The sequence below is a fragment of the Pipistrellus hanaki genome, assembly GCF_964339955.1.
Source record: "Pipistrellus hanaki genome assembly, chromosome: 3".
NCBI classification, from domain to species: Eukaryota; Metazoa; Chordata; class Mammalia; order Chiroptera; family Vespertilionidae; genus Pipistrellus; species Pipistrellus hanaki.
In genome coordinates this window covers 109606158-109618786 of record NC_140505.1, presented here as the reverse complement: position 1 = coordinate 109618786, position 12629 = coordinate 109606158, and the positions used below count along the sequence as shown (strand labels likewise).

At 41.6% G+C, this 12629-nt stretch overlaps 1 long non-coding RNA gene across 1 annotated transcript; it reads left to right on the top strand.

The window, feature by feature from the left end:
• The first annotated feature begins 933 nt into the window (after nucleotides 1-933).
• On the top strand, nucleotides 934-1916 carry LOC311620749. Its single transcript, XR_014794741.1, has 2 exons — nucleotides 934-1016; nucleotides 1467-1916. It is a non-coding gene; the product is annotated as an uncharacterized lncRNA (long non-coding RNA).
• Nucleotides 1917-12629: the final 10713 nt, after the last annotated feature.

Genomic DNA, 12629 nt, shown 5'->3' with positions numbered 1-12629 from the left:
TGAGGAGTGTCTTGTTTGGTTGTGAGGGAGGCCGTCCTTACTGTGAGCACGTTTCCCGGTGGCTTCGGGCACAAGCCTGAGAGCTTCCTTGAACTTGAGTCACCTCTGAGTCTTCCTGGTGATGCCAACGAGATTTGGGAGCTTATCAGACTGTGACAGCATGCCCTCCTTAGGCTGTAAGTCTCAGGGCCGTCCTTTCCTTTCTCATTGTCCTCCTGCCATAGTTCCTTGTCCTTGCCAACTTTTTCTTCCTTTAAACTTTTTCTTCCTTTCCCCCCTCTTACACAGAATAAACAATGTGTTAATTTCTTATTTATAAATTCAAGAAATGAATGCTCTGATATTGAATTTTTATTTTAAAATTTCTTTTCCCCCCAATCTAAAAAAAAAATATATTCAAGACTTACTTATACCTATAAGTTAAAATCAGTTTTAAGACATTTCTTCTAGTCCCTCTCTGTCCTCTCCCCGCCCCCTACACTTAAAGACTATTACACTTGATTAAAAAAAAAACAAACAAAACAAAACAAAAAAAAAAACAAAAAAAAAACTGTCTGGGTAGAATGCGGGGTGGGGTACCACATACAAGATAAACAAGTTTGTCATAATCTTGCTACTCACGATGATTCTATTTGTAAGCTTATAGAGGGGTGTGTGTGTGTGTGTGTGGGTAGAAACTTATTTTTTAATGGAAATCACTCTATACATGCTATTTATGACCTCACCTACTTAAAATATGTTTTTGCAACTTCATATGTAAAGGCTAGCTAGTAAATATCCCATTGAGAATGAATTTTATTTTGCTTACTAATCCCAGCTGGGGTTGGAGTTGACATTCCTTGGTCCACCCTCCATGCCTCAGATTTTTGGCTCACATTGTACCTCAGTCTGAAAGAAAACAGGAAGACTTGCCAGATTTATTCATGAGGATTTGTATTGTTTATCACGTTCCCATGAACAGAACTGGGCTCTGTGAGGAGGTATCAAGGAGTGATTAAGATTACACTCCTGAACAGGTGAGTTGAACTCAAATCTTGATTCTCCTCTTACCAGCTATCTGAAGATGGGCATGTTACCTAACACCTCTGTGCCTCCGTGTCCTGACCTGTGAGGTGGGCTGAAATGAATAGTGTCTGTCCCACAGGGTTATTGAAGGATTAACAAGCTGTAAGTAGTTGGTACATGGTAAGTGCTCATTGACACTGGTCATTGTTAATACTATGAATAAATGAGGCAGCTATCGAGGTCTGCAGAAGTCTAGAAAGACAGTAAGTGGAGCAAGCTCCTCCCAGGAAGGGAAATAGTTCTCTGTGTTGGTGGCTCAGAGTAATTATGATGGAAAAAACATATTCCAAGTTCTGGAGTTGACGTGTACTCCTTGTGACATTTTAATCTCTGAGTAATATATTCCATTGCCTGCAAAGCTGTGATTTCTCAGTTTATTGCTTTTTCCTCTTCTCTCTTAGACCTGAATTCCTTCTCCTCTTGGCTCCAGCCGGTCTCCAGCAACCAGGAACTGTATAGTGTGGTTATGGAACCAGGTCCTTACTTCAGACAAGGTAGTCGGAAGCCTCAGCAAGATGCACTGCCTTCCCTGGGGAAGATAGAAAAGACCTACTGTGTGCTCTATCCATCACATTGCCTTTCTTGCTCACAACAACCATACAATGCAGATACTGTGACAATCTCCATTCTAGTGTCCAGCAGAGGGATTCTACGCACATGCTTTGGAGTCAGCGAGCCCAGATCTGGTTTTGTCACTCACACGCTCAATGAAACCTTTGGCAAATTACTTAACTTCTCTAAGGCTTAGTTTCCTCATACCTAAAATGAAGAGGATAACAATGCTGGTGTTAGAGGGTTGTTGGGAAGATTAAATGTGTAAAGTAAGTATGTGACATAGCACCTAGAGCATAGTACATGCTCAACAAATGTTAATTATTAGTGTTGTTATTATTTAGGATTGAAAAAATTGGGTCTCAGAGAAGTTATAATTACTACTACATTTTGTGGGTGAGGGAAACCTCACTGTTTCTTAGTCCTTTTCTCACCTATACAGCAGCTTGCACCTCTGTGGCTAAGACTACCATTCTTCTGTCTTTTAAATTTCATTTTAATTGATTGATTTGAGAAAGGAAGAGAAAGGAGAGAAATACCAATTTTTGTTGTTGTACTTATTTATGCATTCATTGGTTGCTTCTTTAAAAAAAAATCATTATTGTTGAGAGTATTATAGATGTCCACCTTCCCCATTTTATTTCCCCCTCCACTAGTACCTGCTCTGCCCCAGGCCTTCATCACCCTATTGTCTGTGCTCATAGGTAATTCATATATGCATAAAGTTCTTTGGTTAATCTCTTTCTGTTTGCCTCTGCCCACCTCCTGAGATTTATCAGTCTGTTCCATGCCTCTGGTTCTATTTTATTCATCAGTTTATTTGTTCATTAGTTTCCTTGTTCATTTATTTTTATTTTTAGATTCAACTGTTGATAGATATGTATTTATTTTCTCCTCCTCCTCCTCCTCCTCCTCCTCCTCCTCCTCCTCCTCCTCCTCCTCCTCCTCCTCCTCCTTCTTCTTCTTCTTCTTCTTCTTCTTCTTCTTCTTCTTCTTCTTCTTCTTCTTCTTTTTCTTCTTCTTCCTCTTCTTCCTCTTCTTCCTCTTCTCCCTCATCTTAAAGAATACCCTTCAACATTTAATGTAATAATGCTTTGGTGGTGATGAACTATTTTATCTTTTTCTTGTTTGTGAAGCTCTTTATCTGACCTTCATTTCTAAAAGATAGCTTTCCTGGGTAGAGTAACCTTGGTTGTAGGTCCTTGCTTTTCATCACTTTGAATATTTCTTACCACTCCCCCTCTGGTCTGCAAATTTTCTCTTGAGAAATCAGCTGACAGTTGTATGGATGTTCCCTTGTAGGTAACTAACTGCTTTTCTCTTGCTCCTTTAAGATTCTTACTTTGTCTTTAACCCTTGGCATTTTAATTATGATGTGTCTTGGTGGGGGCCTCTTTGGGTTCCTCTTGTTTGGGACTCTGCACTTCCTGGACTTGTAAGTCTATTTCTTTCACCAGGTGGGGGAAGTTTTTAGTCATTATTTCTTTAAATTGGTTTTTAATATCTTCTCCTCTCTCCTCTCCTTTGGGCACCCCCATAATGCAAATGTCAGTTGTCCCAGAGACTCCTTACACTATCTTCATATTTTTGGATTCTTTTTTTCTTTTTGCTCCTTTGATTGGGTGTTTTTGCTTCCTCATATTTTAAGTCATTGATGTGATTCTTAAATCCTCTACTATTGAATCCCTGTAAATTATTTTTTATTTCAATTAATGTATGCTTAATTTCTGACTTGTCCTTTTTCATGTCTTTGAAATTCTCACTAAGATCCTTGAAAGTCTCATTAAATCCCTTGAAGCTCTCATTAGATCCTTAAGCAACCTTATAACCATTGTTTTGAACTCTGTATCTAGTAGTTTATTTGCTTCCATTTCATTTAGTTTTATGTTTGTTTGTTTGTTTGTTTGTTTTTCTGGAAATTTCTTCTGTTCTTTCATTTATGACATATATATTTTTTTGTCTCCACATTTTGGCTGCTTGCCTGCTGCATCCATTTGCAGCAAGGGTTCAGGATCTGAAGAAGGGGCCATGCACAAATGAAAACACTAGACAAGAAATATAAATTTAAAAGGCACGAGGCCAGGTGGAAAACTTCCCTCCAGTGGAGAAGCTCCCTGAAGCTCTGGATCTGTTAGCTTTTATTCCATTTTAGATATACATCTTGCCCTCAGTTAGGCACGGCAATCTGGTAACAGACAGACTCTCAAAGGTCAGTAAATATTAGTAAAGATTTACTTTGAGACAGTTAGGTCAGAAAATTGCTTCTATCTTGACAGAATAATCTGTGCATAGCTTTAGCAAGGGCCTCACAGGAAGGGAGAGGGAGAATTAGAAACATCGATGAGAGAGAGTCATCGATCAGTTGCCTCTTGCACACCCCTTACTGGGGATGTGCCTGCAACCAAGGTACATGCCCTTGACCAGAATAGAACCCGGGACCCTTCAGTCTGCAGGCTGACGGTCTATCCACTGAGCCAAACCGGTTTTGCACTTGTTGGATGATTTTTCCATGTGCCTTTAACAGGGATTGAACCTGCAACCTTGGCACTGGAGCAACACTCTAACCAACTGAGCTACTCAGCCAAGGTTTCCACTGTGTTTTATAATAACAGAAAATTTTGATAGGGGTAAAGGTTATATTTGTCAGCATTCCATGTGCTTAGATATAGCCATGTGACTAGTTTGGCAGTGCATTGTGCCTGGAAGTGATACCTGAAGCTTCCTGGTTAGGTATCTACAAGGAAGGGGCTTGCTTTCCCTTGCTTTGTAATTGACTACATAGGTTTTTACATAAAAAGGATGTAAGTGCTATCTTGTTTAAGGCATTGTAGTTTGGATTTCTTTATTATAGCAGCCAAACCTATACAAAGTGCGGCTAATAGGGATCTAGCTAGGAGTCAGGAGACCTGGATTTCCTGGCCCTGCTCCTCTTGTGATGCATGCCCAAAGTATCCATTTGCTACCTCATCTCACAACATGTACTCTGCCAGAAACTGTACTTGACATTAGCAATACAAAGATAAATAACACACAGCCCCAGAAATGACCAAATTTACCCACAGGCTTGGTAATATTATCCATGTTAATCTTTGAGAAGATTATATTTCCTTATATAATATACACATTCAGTTTCAGAGGCAGGCCAGGTCAATTTCTATACAAATTTCAAACCTTTTATGGGTTCCAAATCTATTATCATAGTTATAAAAATGCTCAAAACTATCATAGGTGCTTACACACTAGTTGTAAGTCCTTAACAAAATATTGACACTCCGGTTCAATGGTTCTGTGTCAAATATAAATAATGGTAGTTAGAGGATTAAATGAGAAAACATGTAAAGCACTTACACTATATCTGACCTTTGGGAGACACTCAATAAATGATGATGAAGGTGTAGGCTTTTGCCAAATGGCTGCTCTATAAGTGAGTTGTGGTATGAGTTATCTCAGAAAGGCCTCTGAAGGGTGATCATCATCAGTACTCTGTCCCCGATGGGCTCCATGAGTTTTAAATGAGGCTTTGTATTATTTATTTATTTATCCTTTAATTTCTCTTGATTTATTTTTGCTATTTAGTCTTTTTTGAGACTGTGTTTATTAAAACACTCTTCAAAATGGTAATGTGGTAGTGGTGTGAAGTCAACATTCAAACCTGCAACTTTCCTGCCTTGGCACTGTAAACTGCTTTCCTTGTCCTTGCCAAGTCCCCGTCCGATGACACTGCTGTCTTGCAATGCTTTGTTATTATTCTGAGAGTCAATATTATGGACTGATGATCATCTAGTGCCAATGTCATTGAGATCTGTCCACATACTAACTAACACAGTCAGACAATTTAAGAAAAGGAAGAGGTTATCTAATCATTATAGTATGTTGTCTTTCTATATTTGAATATTTACAACAAGTGGCCAGTTTTTGAGTTCTAGAATGCTGACTTTCAATACAAGGTGCTATATATATATTACACTAGAGGCCTGGCATACGAAATTCATGTATGGGTATGGTCCCTAGGACTGGCCTGCAATCAGGACCATCTTCCCCAGCTGCCCACAGCTGGCCCTGCCCCCTGCCACCACCCAACCCTGGTTCCCCATTCACCATTGGGTGATCGGTTCTTGATGGCTGGGGGAAGGGACAGAGAGGTCGGCTGTTTCTGTCCACTTGCTGGACCCGCCCCTGCTGTGGGCAGAAAACAGGCGATCGGAGCCTGCCAGCCAGGGAAAGAGACCAAGGGATGGGCAGTGTGCCTCCCAGTGACTGGTCCAGTGGTTGTTCTGGTCATTCTGCCATTAGGGTCAATTTGCATATTACCCTTTCATTATATAGGATAGAGACCTAGTACACAGGTGGAAGCCAGATGGCCTGCTCTGAAGGGGGCCCCTGATTGGGGTGGGGGGGTTCTCACTGGAGGGTGGGGCCGGCTGGGGCGAGGGGCCATGTGATTTGCAGATCATCATACCCTCTATCAGGATGCAGGTTCCCACTGGGGTGCAGGGCCGGCCTGGGCAAGGGGCCACGGGCGGTTTGCAGGCTGGCCTTAACCCCTGTTTGTCAGGAAGGACGTCTGGAATGACATCTGGAAGACATACAGTCTATCCAGTCTAATTAGCGTATTATCCTTTAATTACTATAGACAAGTGACCCGGTGCATAAAATTCCTGCATGAGGCAGTGTCCCTCAGCCCGGCCTGCACCCTCTCCAATCTGGGACATCCCTCTTACAATCTGGGAGTGCTGGCTCCTAACTGCTCACCTGCCTGCCTGCCTGATTGCCCCTAACCACTATGTCTGTTATCCTGATCATTCCCAACTGCCCCCCACCAGCCTGCTCACTCCCAACTGCCCCCTTCTGTCAGCCTGATGGCCCCCAACTGCTCCCCCTGCCACCCTGCTTGCCCCCAATTGCCCTCCACCTGCTGGCCTGCTTGCCCCTAATTGGCATCCTCTGCTGGCCTGTTCGCCCCCAACTGCCCTCCTGTTGGCCTGATCACTCCCAACTGCCCTCCCCTCCTGGACTGATTGCCCCTAACAGCCTCTGCCTTAAGCCCACCACCATGGCATTGTCCAGAAGGTCTCCCAGTCTAATTAGCATATTGCCCTTTTATTAGTATAGATATTTAAAGAATACATATATACATTTCCGAATTCCACAAAGTAATGATTATTATACTAATACTAGTAGCCCTGCACATGAATCTGAGCCAGTAGCTCGCCAGTAGCTCACTGCCACCCTTCAGTAGCTCTTTGCCCTCTGCCCTGTCCTCCTGTAGCTCTCCTGTCCCCCTGTAGCTCCCCCCTTCACCCCTATCATAGCTTGCTGCCCTGCCCCCTCCTATAGCTTTCTGCCACCTGCCTGGTTGTATCCAGTAACTCACTGCTGCCCTCCTGTAGCTCTCTGCCCACTGCCCCTCCCTCCTGTAGCTCCCTCCACTCCTCCCCCTCCCATAGCTTGCTGCCCTGTCCCCTCCTGTAGCTCTCCACCATCCACTGTAGCTCACTGCACCCCCCCCCCCTTCCTCCTGCTGATCGATGATCTGGTCATTAAGTGGTTGATCATTACAGTGTAACAACCATTTGCACCTTATATCTTTATTATATGGGATTATAGATGATTCAGAATGGTCATTATATAACTTTCCTCAGGTACCTAGAGGCAGGTCTACCATGAAACTAATAAAATTTAAGTTCAGGCCTCTCACTTACATGAGCCTCTTCCATGGCCTGGTATTGATTTTGAATTCATGCATTTGTACTCTTTTTCTGAAAGGTCTCCCCAAATTATATAAGCTTCAGGCCTTACAAAATCTAGATCTATTCCTGTAGAGTCACACAGATGCTAATCATTTGGGATTTCAATTGAGTTTCAATTCACTGAACTCTTATAGTTCATTGTAATTTATGAAAATAGCTATTTTCATGTAAGGTTGTGCTGATGAACCAATATTAGTTCATGAGTTTCGGATTGGACTCTCCCAGTGATATGTTCAAATAATATGCTGGATAATTTTATAAGGTCAATTTATTGATATTAGCACTTCCTGATACTGTCTAAAACACTCTACTGTAATAATGACCACAGTACCTCGTTTTACAGGCATATATCTTGACATACTCAGTGATTGCATCTATTTTTTGTATGGGGCAGAATTACCACTTCCATTTGATAACTGTTAATTGAGCCAAAGAAGCAAACATCTTAATAGAGAACTAGGTTAGAGGATGAGAGGACTGGTCATAAGCACATTCAAGATGCCTCTGGGAATTTCCAGATGTGACAGTGATATGCTAAAAAAGCTGGGCAGATTGCTTTTAAAATGTGAGTACATGTAATTCTTCGCCTTACTCCCATATGTCTGCAGCCTGAAAACTTCTAACATATCTAATTTCTTCCCTTAAACCTTCCAGCATCAGATTCCTTTGTTCCTTCCTTCTGAACACTCACTATCTTTCAGACCTTGGATGTGACACGGTGGAGGAATGTGGAACAGAGATGACCACTCTCATCCAAGGATGCAGAAATGTGAAGATGGGAAAAGAACACATGCGGCACCTTTTGAGCTGAATGCTAATGTAATAGCAATCTTACTTCTTGGGCCTGTTGGCCAGAGGACTGTGGAATTCTCTTTCTGATCCATTCCATAATCTCCATGCATGGCTTAACCCACCTTAAGAGCTTCTCTTGGTAGAGAAAAACAAACACACCTTGAAGGTGCTGATTTTCCCCAATTCAAGCCTGGGAAATGTGCCATCTGCACAACTTCAGTATCAAGATCTCTCCTTGTCTAATTGGCAAAATGCCGTTAAAAAGAAAAAGCACAGTAAAAACTATGACTCACATTCAAAACAAATGTCATAGTCTTAAAGATATGAAGACATTGTTTTCTTTACCCCTTGAATTACCTCAGAATTAGGATAGGGCTAATTTTAATATTCCGGGAAAGCTGGGTGAATGTTGGGTAAGGAGATTGGCAGAGAACAAACCACAGCATCCAAGTGCTGTGACAACTACTCTACACTTTGCAAAGTCATGTCAAAGCAATGCAAAGATATGCTTATGATGGTCAACTGTGAGGGCATTCAGGGAGGGTGATGGACTCCACCTAGCGAGGGGTCCATGCTGATCCACCAATGCAGAGAGATTTTCTCCCTTTCTTGGAGTCTTAGACAGAGATATTATGTGTCTGTTTCCAGAACAGCTTCCATAGGCTGATTTCTGACTATTTGAGAAGGCTTTGACATTTCTGAAACATCTCCTTTAAAGACAGACCAATGATATTCCCCCATCACTACCACCTTTTTAAACATTGAAACATTTATCAATTAGTACATAAAACAGGAGAAAAATTAAGAATATAAGATGGACTCAGATCCACGATGGTGGTGTAGGTAAACACCTAAACTGCTGCCATGCAGAACAATTTCAAAACTACAACTAAAAGACAAAACGTCTATCACCCAGAACCAGGGGAAAACTGGCTGAGTGGAAGCTCTACAACTAGACAGAAAAAGAAAAGAGCATTCATGGCACAAGTGCTGAAAAACTGAGATATGGGGGCGCACGCACTTTATGGGCTAGCGGTAGATCTCCGCTGGTGGTAGGCATTGCTTTCTTCAACCTGACGAGAGACAAGCTCCTGATCTCTCTGAAATCTAGTTTTTGGGGAGAAGCTGGACTGTCTGTCATCAATTCGGAAAGCGAGGATAGCTTGCTTGCAGAGCTGCACATAAGAATAGTTCTTTGCTGTGCTGGAGCGCGAGATGCAGGGTCACAATCAGAGAGGCAGAGACAACTCACTGCCAGCCATGCCCTAGCCTAGTGATGCCCTGAAACTCCACCTGCACAATCTACAAACATACACAAGCTCCAAGCAGCAGCTTTTGCATATGAATGGCCTTCTCTATTGCAGTTTAACCAGTGCAGGCAGCTCCAAAGCCTCCAAACTCTAAGCAGGGAAGAGAAAACTGTGGTTCTCACTGTAGCTCCTGCAGGGTGGCCTCATTGGAGATCCAGAATCCAGTGTACCCAGAGGTCAGTGTGTGACACCAGATTTCAACTCCTCACATCCATAAGTGACACATTCAGGAGGCAGACTCAGTGAGCACCAAAGCCCCACTGAAACACGGCCTGCACTATAAGCATGTCTTCAGCACAGCAATTCTTCCATTATAGACACAGTGGGTCCTCACAGCCAATTGGCCTGGAGGTCAATTCCTCCCAGTGTACCAACAGCAATCAAGGCTTAACTACACCAAGACTTTGCACTCAGCCCACAAAGAGGTGTACCAAGAGCGACCACCTTGGGTGATTGGGGAAGCTGAGCTACTGTCCCCTATAGGTCATCTACCACACAAAGCCACTCCATCAACACAGGGCAGCAGCCAAAATGCGGAGACACAGAAGCATGTCACGAATGGGATAGATGGTGGAAAGTAAACTACTGGATGACACAGAGTTCAGAACCACATTCATAAGGTTACTCAAGAATCTTCTAAAAACCACTGAGAAACTTGAAGATACCTTAAAGGACCTTATTGAGAATGCCAAAAAAAATGGAAAAGGACCAGTCAGAAATTAAACATACACTGTCTGAAATAAAGAACATACAGAAACTCTACTGTAGATCAACGTACCTCAAGAGTCAAATCAAAGATCTGGAATATGAGGAACCAAAAAACACCCAACCAGAGAGATGAAAAGAAAGAATCCAAAAGTGTGAAGATAGTGTAAGGAGCCTCTGGGACGGCTTTAAGCGTAACAACATCCAGATTTTTGGGGTGCTAGGAGAAGGGAGACAGCAGGATATTGAAGGCCTATTGGAAGAAATAATGACAGAAAAATTTCCTTCCAGGTGAAAGAAATAGACTTACAAGTTCAGGAAGCACACGGAACCCCAAACAAGAGGAATCCAAAGAGGACCACACCAAGACACATCATAATTAAAATGCCAAAGGCAAAAGACAAAGAGAGAATATTAAAAGCAGCAAGAGAAAAGCAGTTAGTTACCTACAAGGGAGTACTCATATGACTGTCAGCTAATTTCTCAACAGAAAATATGCAGGCCAGATGGGAGTGGCAAGAAATATTCAAATTGATGAACAGCAAAAACCTACAACCAAGATTACTCTACCCAGCAAAACTATCATTCAGAATTGAAGGTCAGATAAAGAGCTTCACAGATGAGAAAAAGCTAAAGGAGTTCATCACCACCAAAACAGGATTACATGAAATGCTGAAAGGTATTCTTTAAGAAGAGGAAGAAGAAGAAAAAGGTAAAGGTAAAAATTATGAACAACAAAAAGACATCAAATACATATCTACCAACAAGTGAACCTAAAAATCAAGTGAGCAGAAACCGGTTTGGCTCAGTGGATAGAGCGTCAGCCTGCGAATAAAAAGTCCCAAGTTCGATTCCGGTCAAGGGCATGTACCTTGGTTGCGGGCACATCCCCAGTAGAGGGTGTGCAAGAGGCAACTGATCAATGATTCTCTCTCATTGATGTTTCTAACTCTCTATCCCTCTCTCTTCCTCTCTGTAAAAAAAATCAATAAAATGTATTTAAAACAAATAAATAAATAAATAAATCAAAATCAAGTGAATAAAAAATCTGAAGAACAGAATGGACTGGTGAATATAATAGAATCAGGGACATAGAAAGGAGTGGACTGACAATTCTCAGGGGGATGGGAGTCTTAGGGGTTCAGGAAGAGATTGGACAAAAATCTTATAACTATGGATGAAGACAGTGGCGGGGGGTAAGGGCATAGGGTGGGGTGGGAGTCAGGTGGAGGGAGCTATGGGGGGAGGGGGAGAGGAACACCTGTAATAATCTGAACAATAAAGATTTACTATTAAAAAAAATTTAATATGACTTTTGCCGGTTTGGCTCAGTGGATAGAGCGTCGGCCTGCGGACAGAAAGGTTCCGGGTTTGATTCTGGTCAAGGGCATGTACCTTGGTTGTGGGCACATCCCCAGTAGGGGGTGTGCAAGAGGCAGCTGATCGATGATTCTCTCTCATCGATGTTTCTAACTCTATCCCTCTCTCTTCCTCTCTGTGAAAAATCAATAAAATATATTAAAATAAAAAAAAAAAAAAATTTAATATGACTTTATAATAAAGTCCCCTGTCCTGCTTCTCCCTAACTTGCTCCTTTTTTCTACAGACCAGTAGTATTTTTAAATTTCAAAGCTTTAAATTTTTGGTGCTTGCCTCAGAATTACATTGACAAACTAAATTGAAAAATAATTAGCTATACTGCCCTTTCATGATTTGTCAACTTTATGTTTTTTACATTGACTTCCTGTTAAGATATGAGAGTTTTGCTCCCTGAATCCCTTTCCTAATTCCCTCACCCTTCACATACTTACAACACTATTTTTAGTTCCCATCTTTTGTAATTTAAAACATAATTGAATTTCTTTTTATCATATTATCTTATTAATTGAAATCAATTCTTGCTAATTTATGCAAAAGGTTGAATATTTTTTTGTTTTATTTTTGATGGGTGAAGGACAGATATCCATAAAATCAAAGAAGCCGAAGAGTCAGGCTTTAGAAAAGCCAGGAATAAGAGTTGTTTTGGGACTCTAAGGAGTAGGAATCAATGCACTGTCTCTTTAGGGCACTGCCCAATGTGAATTAATGGGGGTTCTTAATTTTTCAGGAAGAAAAAATCTGATTGGCTTACTCGGGCTACATGCTCAGCCTTTGGCTAGCCAGAGTAGGATATGTGGATTGACAGTTTCCCCAAGACTGCATATGTTGGGGAGGGGAAGTAACTCAAAAGGAAACAGAGGAGCTATTACTCGATGTCAGGGTGGGGGGATAAGGATGCTGGACACTATACTCCTTACTCTGAAAGATATCATGCATTACATGGTCACCCCTTCCTTTCTCTCACCTCTCTTCCCTCTTCTTTCATTTGAATTTATTTTTTACATTAAGATTCATAATATTTTTAGTCTTTTCTGTGCATGCTTTGTCTTTTTGCTGATTTTAAAAATTGAGAATC